Source organism: Giraffa tippelskirchi, chromosome 12 (assembly GCF_054371585.1).
Source record: "Giraffa tippelskirchi isolate mGirTip1 chromosome 12, T2T-mGirTip1v1.2.pri, whole genome shotgun sequence".
Lineage (NCBI taxonomy): Eukaryota > Metazoa > Chordata > Mammalia > Artiodactyla > Giraffidae > Giraffa > Giraffa tippelskirchi.
This window is the reverse complement of record NC_137286.1, coordinates 130,756,621-130,767,829: the sequence shown is the minus strand read 5'-3', so window position 1 is coordinate 130,767,829 and position 11,209 is coordinate 130,756,621. Positions and strand designations below refer to the sequence as shown.

Below are 11,209 nucleotides of genomic sequence, written 5' to 3'. Positions count from 1 at the left end.
ATAAAAACTTGATTACAAACATCTATTGCCCCAAATTCCTGCTTTGAAGCTTCCTGAATTTGTATGCATAAATCCAGATTAGTACATTATATAGTTCGTTATTTTTCAGTGAATAGATTCAGCTTTTCCTTGTTTGCTTCCACTGATTCTATTGATTACAAGTTATATATTTAATTTATTCATCTGTGTGAAAGACAAGTAGAGATATTTTCTTTTAAAATGGCATCTAAGTCAATCATTATTTCCAGTTATTTCATGTATTACTATTTAAACAAACTCATGTTGGCATATTATATGTGGAAAATAATGTATCTGTTTATTTATTTAGAAGATCATAGTTTTATACCTTAAACTGGTATCATTGGTTTTAATTGAAAAAAGAGAGAGGTCAAGAAATCTTGAGTTTACACCAAATAGCATTCATTAAGTTTTTTTCAATATTGTGGGAAGTCAATGTAATTAATTTTAAGGCTAAAAAGAAATATATCAAGAAACATATTGACTGTAGTTAATAATCCTGTACTGTACACTTGAAATTTGCTAAGAAATTTGATCTTCAGTGTTACTTGCTTTGAGTTGGAAAAAGGTTTGCATTTACACTTGTAAGTTTACTCATCCTTTTAATGTCTGCAAGGTTTTTTTTAACGCAGTTCTCAAGGCTTTAAGAAACAAAAACAGGTTTCCTACCTTCTCATGGGAACCTTGGCCCACACACGGAGGCGGTGGGAGTGGCCGGAAGTTCTCTCAGGAGCGGGGCCTTCATCTGGGGCGCGGCGAGCAAGGGAGGCAGGCGGGCAGTGAACCGTGAGGGCTGCAGGGTGTCTTCTGGCCACACCAGGTCTTCATCTGCAGCCTGGTGTGCCGGCGCAGGACGCTTCCCAGCAGGCCCGGGCGTGGGCCTCAGGAGTGTCTCTGCTCCACCTGGGAGCCGACCTGAAGACCAAAGCGAGGCCGGCCGAGGCCGTGGTGACCGAGGCTGTGGCGGCCAAGTCTGAAGGGTCACCAGCAGGCCACGGCCTGGAAGAGCAGCCCCCAATGGCCCTCGCCAGCCTGCTGCTCTTCAAGGCTCAGGTCCAAGAAATGGACGTGGCGGCTGGGCGGAAGCCAGGCCTCTGTACCGAGACCCCTAGTCTCACTGCGTGGTGGCTGCCTACCTGGCTTCTCAGTTGTGGGGTCTAGCAAAGTGATGGACGCTGCTCAGTACTAATATGTTGCCTCAGAGGCCTCCTGGCTACCAGACTGCTACCAGGAACCGTTGGCTGCCGTCGGGAGCTGCTGGTGGCCTCCGGGAGCTGAGGGGTCACTAGGGGTCCGAGGTGCCTCCTGTCAGTCGTCAGCAGGAAATTGGGGCCAACCACCTCCATGAATCTGGGAGCGGCCTCTTCTAACCCTGGAGCCGTCGTCAGGAGGACACCTTGGTGGCTGCCTCCCGAGACCCAGAGCAGAGGATACAGGTGAGTCTGGCCCAGCCAACTTATGTGCAGAAATTGTAAGATTACGCATGTCGCAGTTGCTGAGCTTTGATGATTTGTTTTGCCACAATGGAAGTGCGAGTGAAAGTCTTTCAGTCCTGTTCGACTCCTTGCAACCCCATGCAGTCCCTGGAATTCTGCAGGCCAGAATACTGGAGTGGGTAGCCTTTTCCTTCTCCGGGGGAATTTCCCAGCCCAGGGATTGAATCCAGGTCTCCCGCATTGCGGGCGGATTCTTTACCAGCTGAGCCACAGGGGAAGCCCAAGAATACTGGAGTGGGTGGCCTATCCCTTCTCCAGTGGATCTTCCCGACCCAGGAATGGAACTGGTGTCTCCTGCATTGCAGGCAGATTCTTCACCAACTGAGCTATCAGGGAAGCCCACAATATGTCACCATAGAAAACTACTCTATGTGATTTCAGGCGGAAAACGAACGGGTAACTTGCTAAAATTCTGTGTAGCACATATCCTTAATAACAGATTTCAGTGAAGGGAAACAGGTTTAAAAGAAGTCATGGACACCTTAGTTGCTGTCAAATTACTCTCATATAAGAGAATTCTGGAAAATCAACCTGGGAGAGATGACTCATCTTCAGCCCCACTGGAAGAATAAACGAGAATAAACTGGAAGCAGGATATAATAGCTCAATGACTAACCGTTTATTGCTTTTATAAGGAGTTAGTCTCAAGAGGCAAGAGGAATTTCTAAATTTGGAAATGGGAAGAGCTGTTTGGTAGCCCTTTAGGAAATTCAGTAGAAGTTCCCAGGTGGCACTAGTGGTAAAAGAACCCGTCTGCCAATGCTGGAGACACTGGAGATGTGGGTTTGATTCCTGAGTGAGGAAGATCCACTCCAGTATACTTGCCTGTAGGATCACACGGACAGAGGAGCCTGCCAGGCTACAGTTCAATAGGATAGCAAAGGATCCAACAGGACTGAAGCGAAACAACCGAGCAATTCGTTAAAATCTCCATGTGACCCGAAAAAACAAATGAGCTGTGGCTAGGATAAATGCTTATGCAATCATTATGTCAGGGAGGGATTATGCTAACTAGGGTGGGTGTGCCCTACTAGATAGCTTCTGTTCAGTCCATGGCTGGCAGTTGCCAGATGGGATTGAATCTGCCTTTAGCTGTGTTTTCCATCTGTTTAGAAGATTTCAGAAGCATGTGTTTGTAAATATCAAATAAAATATATAATTTAAAACATGTTTAAAGTTGTATACCTGGAGACCAGTTGTTTGTAGCTCCTGAAATACCATAAGGTTGCTTTATGAAATAGTGATGGTACACCAGAGAATCGACAAGGGAAAGTCAATCACAAGGAATTTCTTCAGCTAGGAAAGGAATGAATCATTTTCTTATGCTGAAAATAGAAGGTCATGAAACAAGTTTGGAGAAGACACTCTACCAGGATGATATAATCACCAAACATGGAGGGATGTTGTCAGATCAATGATTTTGCAGAACTGGGAAAAGTACAAGCTGTCCTATTTTTGAAATTTATATACCAATTGAAATTTTACAGTGTGTGTGTGTGTGTGAAATTCAATCACATTACTACAGTTTGGGGCTGTAAAAGTAATGCTTCTATATATATATTGGATAAGGGAATAGGAATGCACTCCAGTATTCTTGCGTCAAGAATTCCATGAACAGAGGAGCCTGGTGGGCTACAGTCCACGGAGTCACAAGAGTTGGACACAACTGAGCAACACACACAGACACACACATATAATTTTGTCCACATTTTTACATGCATGATTTGTACATGCTAGGGAGTAAAACAGCTGATTTTAGAATGTAAAAATCATTAACATACAGATCATAAATATTGCTAAATAGTTTTTCATAATGGATATACAAATATACAACCCATCAGTTCAGCATAAATAGTACTACTATCTCTGTAATTTATTATCTGTTAGTCTTTGTAATTTTGCTGATTTCTGTTGATGTGGTCTGTCACTAGGATTGAAATTGAATTTTCCTGATGACTAATGAGTTTGAGCACCTTTTTCATGTCTTAAGGGTATTTACGTATTCTTTTTGTCAAGTGCCAATATCACATTGCATTAATTGCTAATTCTGCAGCTTTTCACATGTCTTTGGTTGTTTGGATTTCCATATGAACTTTGGAATCCAAAACAAAATTCCAAAATTTTGTTTGAGGATGCATTACATCTATAGAATAATTTTGGGAAAACTGACATTATAAATATTGAGCATTCCAATCTATGAACATGGGTAGTGAAAACATATAGACTTCATTTATTTTCACTATTTTATAGGGTTTTTTTTAGGTGAATGTTTGAACAGTGTTCATTAGGTTTATTTTTAGGTATTGAAGTTTTTTGAAGTTATGATAAAAGATTTTGTTTACTAATTTCATTTTTAAATATTTTCTAATCGTATATTGGACTACACTTGAATTTTGTATATTGGTATTTAATTTAGCACACTTCAGGAATTGATTCTAAGAGTTTTGGGGGGATATTATTAAAAAATTTTTATATATACAATCTTGATGTTGCAAAACTGACATTTAATTTTTCCTCTTTAATCTTTGTGATTTCCATTTCTTATTCTTGCTTTATTGAGTTGAATAGGAGTTGGATTTTTAAATAGAAGTTGTGAGAATGGACATTCACGTTTCCCTCTCAATCTTAAGGAAAAAAATATTTCACCATTGAATATATTTAATGTTGACAATTTTTATATGTACCAATGATAATTCTAATTTTATTAATTTTAGAATTCTAAAATGGCTGCAAGCTTTCTGACCCCTGATAAGCATACACCTCTTTAAAAAAAATAGCAGTTTTAGTCTAGTTTGCTAGCAGCTTTTCATTTTAGTTACCTTATATAAAGAGACCCCATGTCTCATAAACCTTATTAATCCTCTTTGAACCAATGAGCACTTTTTTTTCAATTTATTTAAACTAGTAAAGAAAAAAACAAAAACAGTTTACCCATTTCTTCCACCTCCTTTGCTTCTGGAAACCATCAATGTTTTCTATGAATCCATGAATATGATTTATTAGTTAGATTCTACATATGAGCGAGATCATCCAGAATTTGTCTTCTCTGTCTTATTTCACTTATTGTAATGCCCTTGTTACCAATGGCAGATTTTTATCATTAATGAATATTAAATTTTATCAAATTAGTTTTCCACATTTATTAAAGTAAATTAGTCTTTTCCTATTTTTCTGTTTCTGTGGTGAATTAAATGATTTTTGCTCATGTATTCCTTTGATTGTAACTGCAGTTGGTCATGATGCATATATTCTTTTTATACATAGGTAGATTCAATTTGATAATACATTGGTTAGAATTTTCAACTATGATTATGAGAGAGGTTGCTGTTGCCTCTGATTGTTGTCCTCTTGATATCCTAGTAAGATTTTGAAATTGAGAATTTTCTGACCTTGTAAAATCAAGCAAGAAACAAATGTATATGTGTGTGCATATGTATAAAAACTCTGATTTTATATATATGTGGAATTTGGCAGAGAAGACATCTGGGATTGGATCATTTATAAATATTTTAATTATGTATTTGTATTTTAGTAGATATGGGACTATTTGGTTTTCCTATTATTTATTTTGTTTGGCATGTTTTCTAATCTTCTAAAGTCTGTGACAGCTATAATTTATGATTAGCTTCTTAGCTCATTATTAGATATTTTGGGTGGTACTTTCCAGATTTCACTTAAATTTGTCAAGTGGTTTGAATTTCTTTGCCACATTCTCTCTTGAGCTCTAAATGAAAAAAAAATCTGCCTTATATTAAAAGGGTGTATCATTTACAAAGAGTTTTTTAGTAACAAATTTAGTTAGAATGTGTCTATATTTCTACCCTGTATCTGCCTTAGCTTGAATTAATTTTGGCTGATATTAAACTGAGGGAGGAAAGAGTAATTTGTTTTCCCTGCCCCAGCTTTGGTTTTGTTTTTTAATCCTATAAGAATTAATTTTGGCTGATATTAAACTGAGGGAGGAAAGAGTAATTTGTTTTCCCTGCCCCAGCTTTGGTTTTGTTTTTTAATCCTATAAGAAGAGTCATTACCTGGCTATGTCCGACACAGATAGATAATTTTGCAGCATAAGCATTCCTGGACTTCCTTACTCAAAAGTTGTTTATTTGTAAGAGCTTTACTCTCATAGTCCAGGAAACCATAAATTCTAGCCATGTGTAGTGACAACAGAAGATCAGATAAATGATGAATAAATCCTAGTATACTCCAGCATGGATACCTGCCAAGGAATAAGGGTTAGATGTTCACTTTTTATCAGTGCCTTTGCACTATGGAAGATCCCAGGGTTATATGGAAACTGTAAGGGATAGGGGTAGGCTAAACAGATTGATGTACTCTCAAATTGATTGAGATTAAAATTTTACCAGCTGACAACATAAATATTAAACTGAATTACAGAAAATATTTTTTAAAGTTATATTTTTGAAGCAGGAGTTTGAAGTAGAGATTTGTATTCACTCTACCACATACACATACACACTTGATTTTTTTTTCTTACAGATATTGAATACAGGATTCATGTCTTTTTAAAGAATGTCATGTTTCTGTTTGCATTTTAGTTCATATATATCTACTCTATTCATTTGAAATGCTTCACAGTATTTTATAGCATAAGTAGCATATAAATTATCTAACCACCTCCCCTTGGGTGGGTACTGGGAGCTTTTTCTGTTTATATTATCAAAAACAATATTGTGAGATCTTTAGTAATTATTCCTTTTCTTTCTCTGGAAAAAGTGAACAATCTGCTGAAGGGAATATCCTTTTATCACTGTAAGATAGCCTAGTAGATTCAATCAATAGCTCATGATTGCTTTCCAAAGTTTCTTGAAGATACTCATTTTTACTTATTTTTGTGTAGTCAAAAATAAGCTATGTGAAATCTAAACCAAGGTATATATGGGGACAATTGTTTTTAAATTTCAGTCTACCTATGTTAAATAAAGGGGCATGTTTATATCTTAAGGTACTGTTCTCTTACTTAATAGCTCTTTTTTGCTCTTTTTTTTTTTTTTAATTCTAGAGTTTTAAAATTAAGGTTACAAATAAACCTATCAATAGATGGGTTTCCCTAATGACAGGTTTCTATTCATAATCTTTTTCCCAAGTCATTATACTAATTACATATCTTTTTCTTTCATTCAACTCTTTAGCAACATAAATAATACTTTCTAAGGAGATTTATTGACTATAAACAACTTGAGCAATAAGTTCTCAGCAAAAGCATTTAATTTGACTTTAGTTAAAAATTTATAGTTTGAAAGGAATACTTATAACTGCTGCTGCTAAGTCACTTCAGTTGTGTCCGCCTCTGTGGGACCCTATAGATGGCAATCCATCAGGCTCCCCTGTCCCTGGGATCCTCCAGGCAAGAACAATGGGTGGGTTGCCATTTCCTTCTTCAATGCATGAAAGGGAAAAGGGAAAGGGAAGTCGCTCAGTTGTGTCCGACTCTTAGCGACCCCACGGACTGCAGCCTACCAGACTCTTCCGTCCATGATTTTCCAGGCAAGAGTACTGGAGTGGGTTGCCAGTGCCTTCTCTAACTTACAACTGGCAACTATCATCTAATGTTTCAAGTGCTCCCTCCTGAATCACTGTGCATATCAAAATTATGACTAACTCAAATTTAATTGAACATTTGTAAGATGATGGTGTATTTTACCCAAAAATAATTTCAACTTGATTATCAACTTGACAAGTAAAATATTAGACCAAAAATGAACATCTGTTGATGGCGAAGTGGCCAATAAACGTGTCTGTGGTTAGAATGGTTAAAATATTTTCACATTTCTTTCAGCATCTTTATGAAATGTTTATATTAAATATATAGTAATTGTCATCATGATACTTAATGTGCAGTGTTATAAATGCTTGATTTTGGAATATTTTTCTAAAACTTCCATCTCCTTTTATACACCTCTTTTTCTTTTTCTGTGTTATTTGCAATATAACTAAGCAGTATGAAAATGGCATTCTTGAGGTCTAGTTGTAATGTGAATGAAAATAACACTTGCAGAGATGATATAGTGCATGATTTATTTTTTCTTTCAAAGCTGTTTATGGGTCACCTACGATAGCTCTAGTTACTATGGTGGATGATTGTGTTAGGATGAAACAGAGGTCATGCCTCCTTTAGTCCAGCAAATACAAGTTACCAAGCTTTGTAAGAAGTAAACCTGCTGTCATGCAACAAATTATGAGAATAAGAGTGTATAGTAATGGTTAATATTAAATATAAGAAGTAAAAAGTAAATTCTGACTGTTATACCAGTTGAAGTTTTATGTGTTGGTGGCAGATTAATAAACAAGTGGAATGCTCCATATTTTGTACAATGGTGTCACGTTCTCTTAGTTTATATAGTTGCTGTATAAAATTTTGAGACTGAGAATCAAATATTTGTTAATGGGATTGGAGGCTGAATGAGGAGAAAACAGAATGAGGGACCTGTTTGGGACTGACTCTACAGAGGTCTTGGTTAAGGCACCTGAGCAGAAGTCCAGCTAAGACTGGAAGACTAAAGCATTTCTCATGTGAATATTGTCTTGTCTCTGTTTTCTGTAATAGCTCATTTTAGTTTCAAATGGAAAGGAAAACAGTGAAGAAAATCTGTGATGTTTTCTGAAGGAAGAAGTGTGTAAAATATGTAAGTTGGACAATGAAGTAAAAAAGAGAATTGAAAAGTAAACCTAAGCACCGGAAGTGCTAACACCCTAATTTATAAATGTTGAGAGCAGAACTCTTTGTTTCATAATTCATTTTCACCAGAAAAGTACAGGCAGTACAAGCAGTAAACTAAAATATACAAATGAGAGTGTCATGATGAACTCATTTTGGTGGAGATGACCACCATAAAATCCTTAGCTCATAGATGGAAAATTTTGTGAAGATTAGCAATTCAAGACCAAACACCTGGAGAGAACAAAAACCTGAAGCTATTCTTTCTTTTTTTGTTCTTTCTTAAATTTGACCTCATTATGCCTTCACCTTTTCAAAAATTACTTGCTATTTTCTTAGACTTAGAATATTAAGTATGTACAGATAGAAACATAAGGCCTTGGGAATGCTTAAGGCCTCAAGGCTCACAAAATAGATGTGTAAAAATAAAGCTTTTTCTAAAATAATGGGAATTAGAACTTTTTTTTTAAATAGGGAAAAGAAGTTAGCCAAGTGAACAAGATTGAGACTCTGAAAAGAAAAAATGCTTTAATATTTTATTCTCAATTCCTGTGCAGCATGAAGATATGTGACTGGCCATATGGCCTACATGATTAAGGAGACTGTTTTATTCAGATTATTGTATAGAAAGATGATCATTAATAGGGAAGGTCTTCAAAGAAAAGGAAGTGGGTTTGGAGTTCTATGGAAGCCGATAAAGAAGGAAAATTGAATTTACAGGAGCTATAAACAACAATGGACAGTAAATGATATAGAGAAGCATGTGTCTTCTGAAATTATCTCATTCTGGAATGCAGAACTGTGTGTGTTGAATGAGGGCAGAGGTGTTTAAGCATCAGTAATCTCTGGGAACATTGAGCCCAGGTTAAATTCCACATTCACTTTATATGACTTGCATTCAACTGCAAAAGTACTTTCAACTGCAGTGTCTGTTGTTTTGTTCAGTATCTACTGAATAAGGTCTGAAGCCAAAAGTCATTTCTAAGAAATAATACTAATTATCCTGAGGAATTGATTTTTTCCCCTTTATTATATAATGAGAAATATATGAAACCGTTATAGTTTTGTCTGGACCTAATCTGAGCCAAACTGAATACTGAATTTAAGTGACTATATATATACACACACACATACACACACATATAATAATAGTATGTATTGTTCTCTATTATTTCCATAGTATTGTTCATAAGCATTCTATGTTAGCAATTTTATTACTTGCATCTATTTTTTACCATCACCCAAATCTTTTTGGAAGGAAGCAACATAGAATCAATACTCTTAGCTCAATGAAATCTAGGGCTAATTGACTTCTTTTCATTGCTTCATTAAAGCTTAGTTTGTATTTGTTGAAATTATTTATGAACTATAAACAAATTGAGTTGGATCTGTGAGGGGTGCACAATCTCAGAACAAGAATTATGTAGCTATTGGTGACAATGGCTATATAGGAATAGGAATTATCAGAGTGAAGAGGTATTTGGAAAAGAATATAAGATAAATGGTTAGGGAATAAAAGAATAATCCTGAAGACCATATTATCTCAGTGATATACTAAATCAAAGCTTAGACCAAAATGCCTCAGAAATATTTGTGAAGTCTCCTTTTGCAGTATTGTTTCAGTCTGTGCACTCTCATCACTAGACTAAGAGAGCTGGGAATGTCAAAAGTAAAAACTTGAAAGTAACTCAGATGCAACTTACTTGGGTAGTTAGAATTCCTTCTACTAATACACTTATTGTAGTTCTTTACATTTTGATACTTCACCTGTTCATATAATAGCAACAAGTAAATTTTCATTGAGAAGAGAAAAGTAACTGATACTTGATTACATGCTATATACCAAATAACATTTTTAAACAGTATCTCTTTAGTTTATGCTATCTGTGAGATAGCCCAGTCCATAACAGTACTAATAAAATTGTGACCTTCCTTTCTTTGGAAACGGGTTGAAAATGTATACTCTGAGGCCCAAACTCAGATAAAAAAAATCAATCTCTGGATTCTGTACTATCCAGATGATTCTTATAAAACTAAAATTTGAAAAACAGTGATTTATGCCATTTTATCACAACAAACTGTGGAAAATCCTTAAAGATATGAGAATACCAGACCACCTGACCTGCCTCTTGAGAAATCTGTATGCAGGTCAGGAAGCAACAGTTGGAACTGGACATGGAACAACAAAGTGTTTCCAAATATGGAAAGGAGTACGTCAAGGCTGTATATTGTCACCATGCTTATTTAATTTATATGAAGAGTACATAATGAGAAATTCTGGGCTGGATGAAGCACAAACTGGAATCAAGATTTCTGGGAAAAATATCAATAACCTCGGATATGCAGAGGACACCACCCTTATGGCAGAAAGTGAAGAAGAACTAAAGGGTCTCTTGATGAACATGAAAGAGGAGAGTGAATGAGTTGACTTAAAACGCAACATTCAGAAAACTATGATTGTGGCATCCGGTCCCATCACTCCATGGCAAATAGATGGGGAAACAGTTGAAACAGTGACACACTTTATTGTTTTGGGCTCCGAAATCACTGCAGATGGTGACTGCAGCCATGAAATTAAAAGACACTTACTCCTTGGAAAAAAAGTTATGACCAACCTAGACAGCATATTAAAAAGCAGAGACATTACTTTGCCAACAAAGGTCCATCTAGTAAAGGCTATGGTTTTTCCAGTATTTTTGTATGGATGTGAGAGTTCAACTATAAAGGAAGTTGAGCGCTGAAGAATTGATGCTTTTGAACTGTGGTGTTGGAGAAGACTCTTGAGAGTCCCTTAGACTGCAAGGAGATTCAACCAGTCTATCCTAAAGGAAATCAGTCCTGAATATTCATTGAAAGGACTGATGCTGAAGCTGAAACCCCAATACTTCGGCCACCTGATGCAAAGAACTGACTGATTAGAAAAGATCCTGATGCCAGGAAAGATTGAAGGTGGGAGGAGAAGGGGACAACAGAGGATGAGATTGTTGAGATGGCATCACCAACTCAATGGACATGA

At 36.3% G+C, this 11,209-nt stretch overlaps 1 long non-coding RNA gene across 1 annotated transcript in view; it reads left to right on the top strand.

The window, feature by feature from the left end:
* The first annotated feature begins 728 nt into the window (after positions 1 to 728).
* The window catches only part of LOC145530204 (uncharacterized), a 358,605-nt gene continuing 348,124 nt past the window's right edge, over positions 729 to 11,209 (top strand). The window contains exon 1 of the long non-coding RNA XR_014071549.1: positions 729 to 1,454. This is a non-coding gene — a long non-coding RNA (uncharacterized LOC145530204). The remainder of the gene's footprint in view (positions 1,455 to 11,209) is intronic.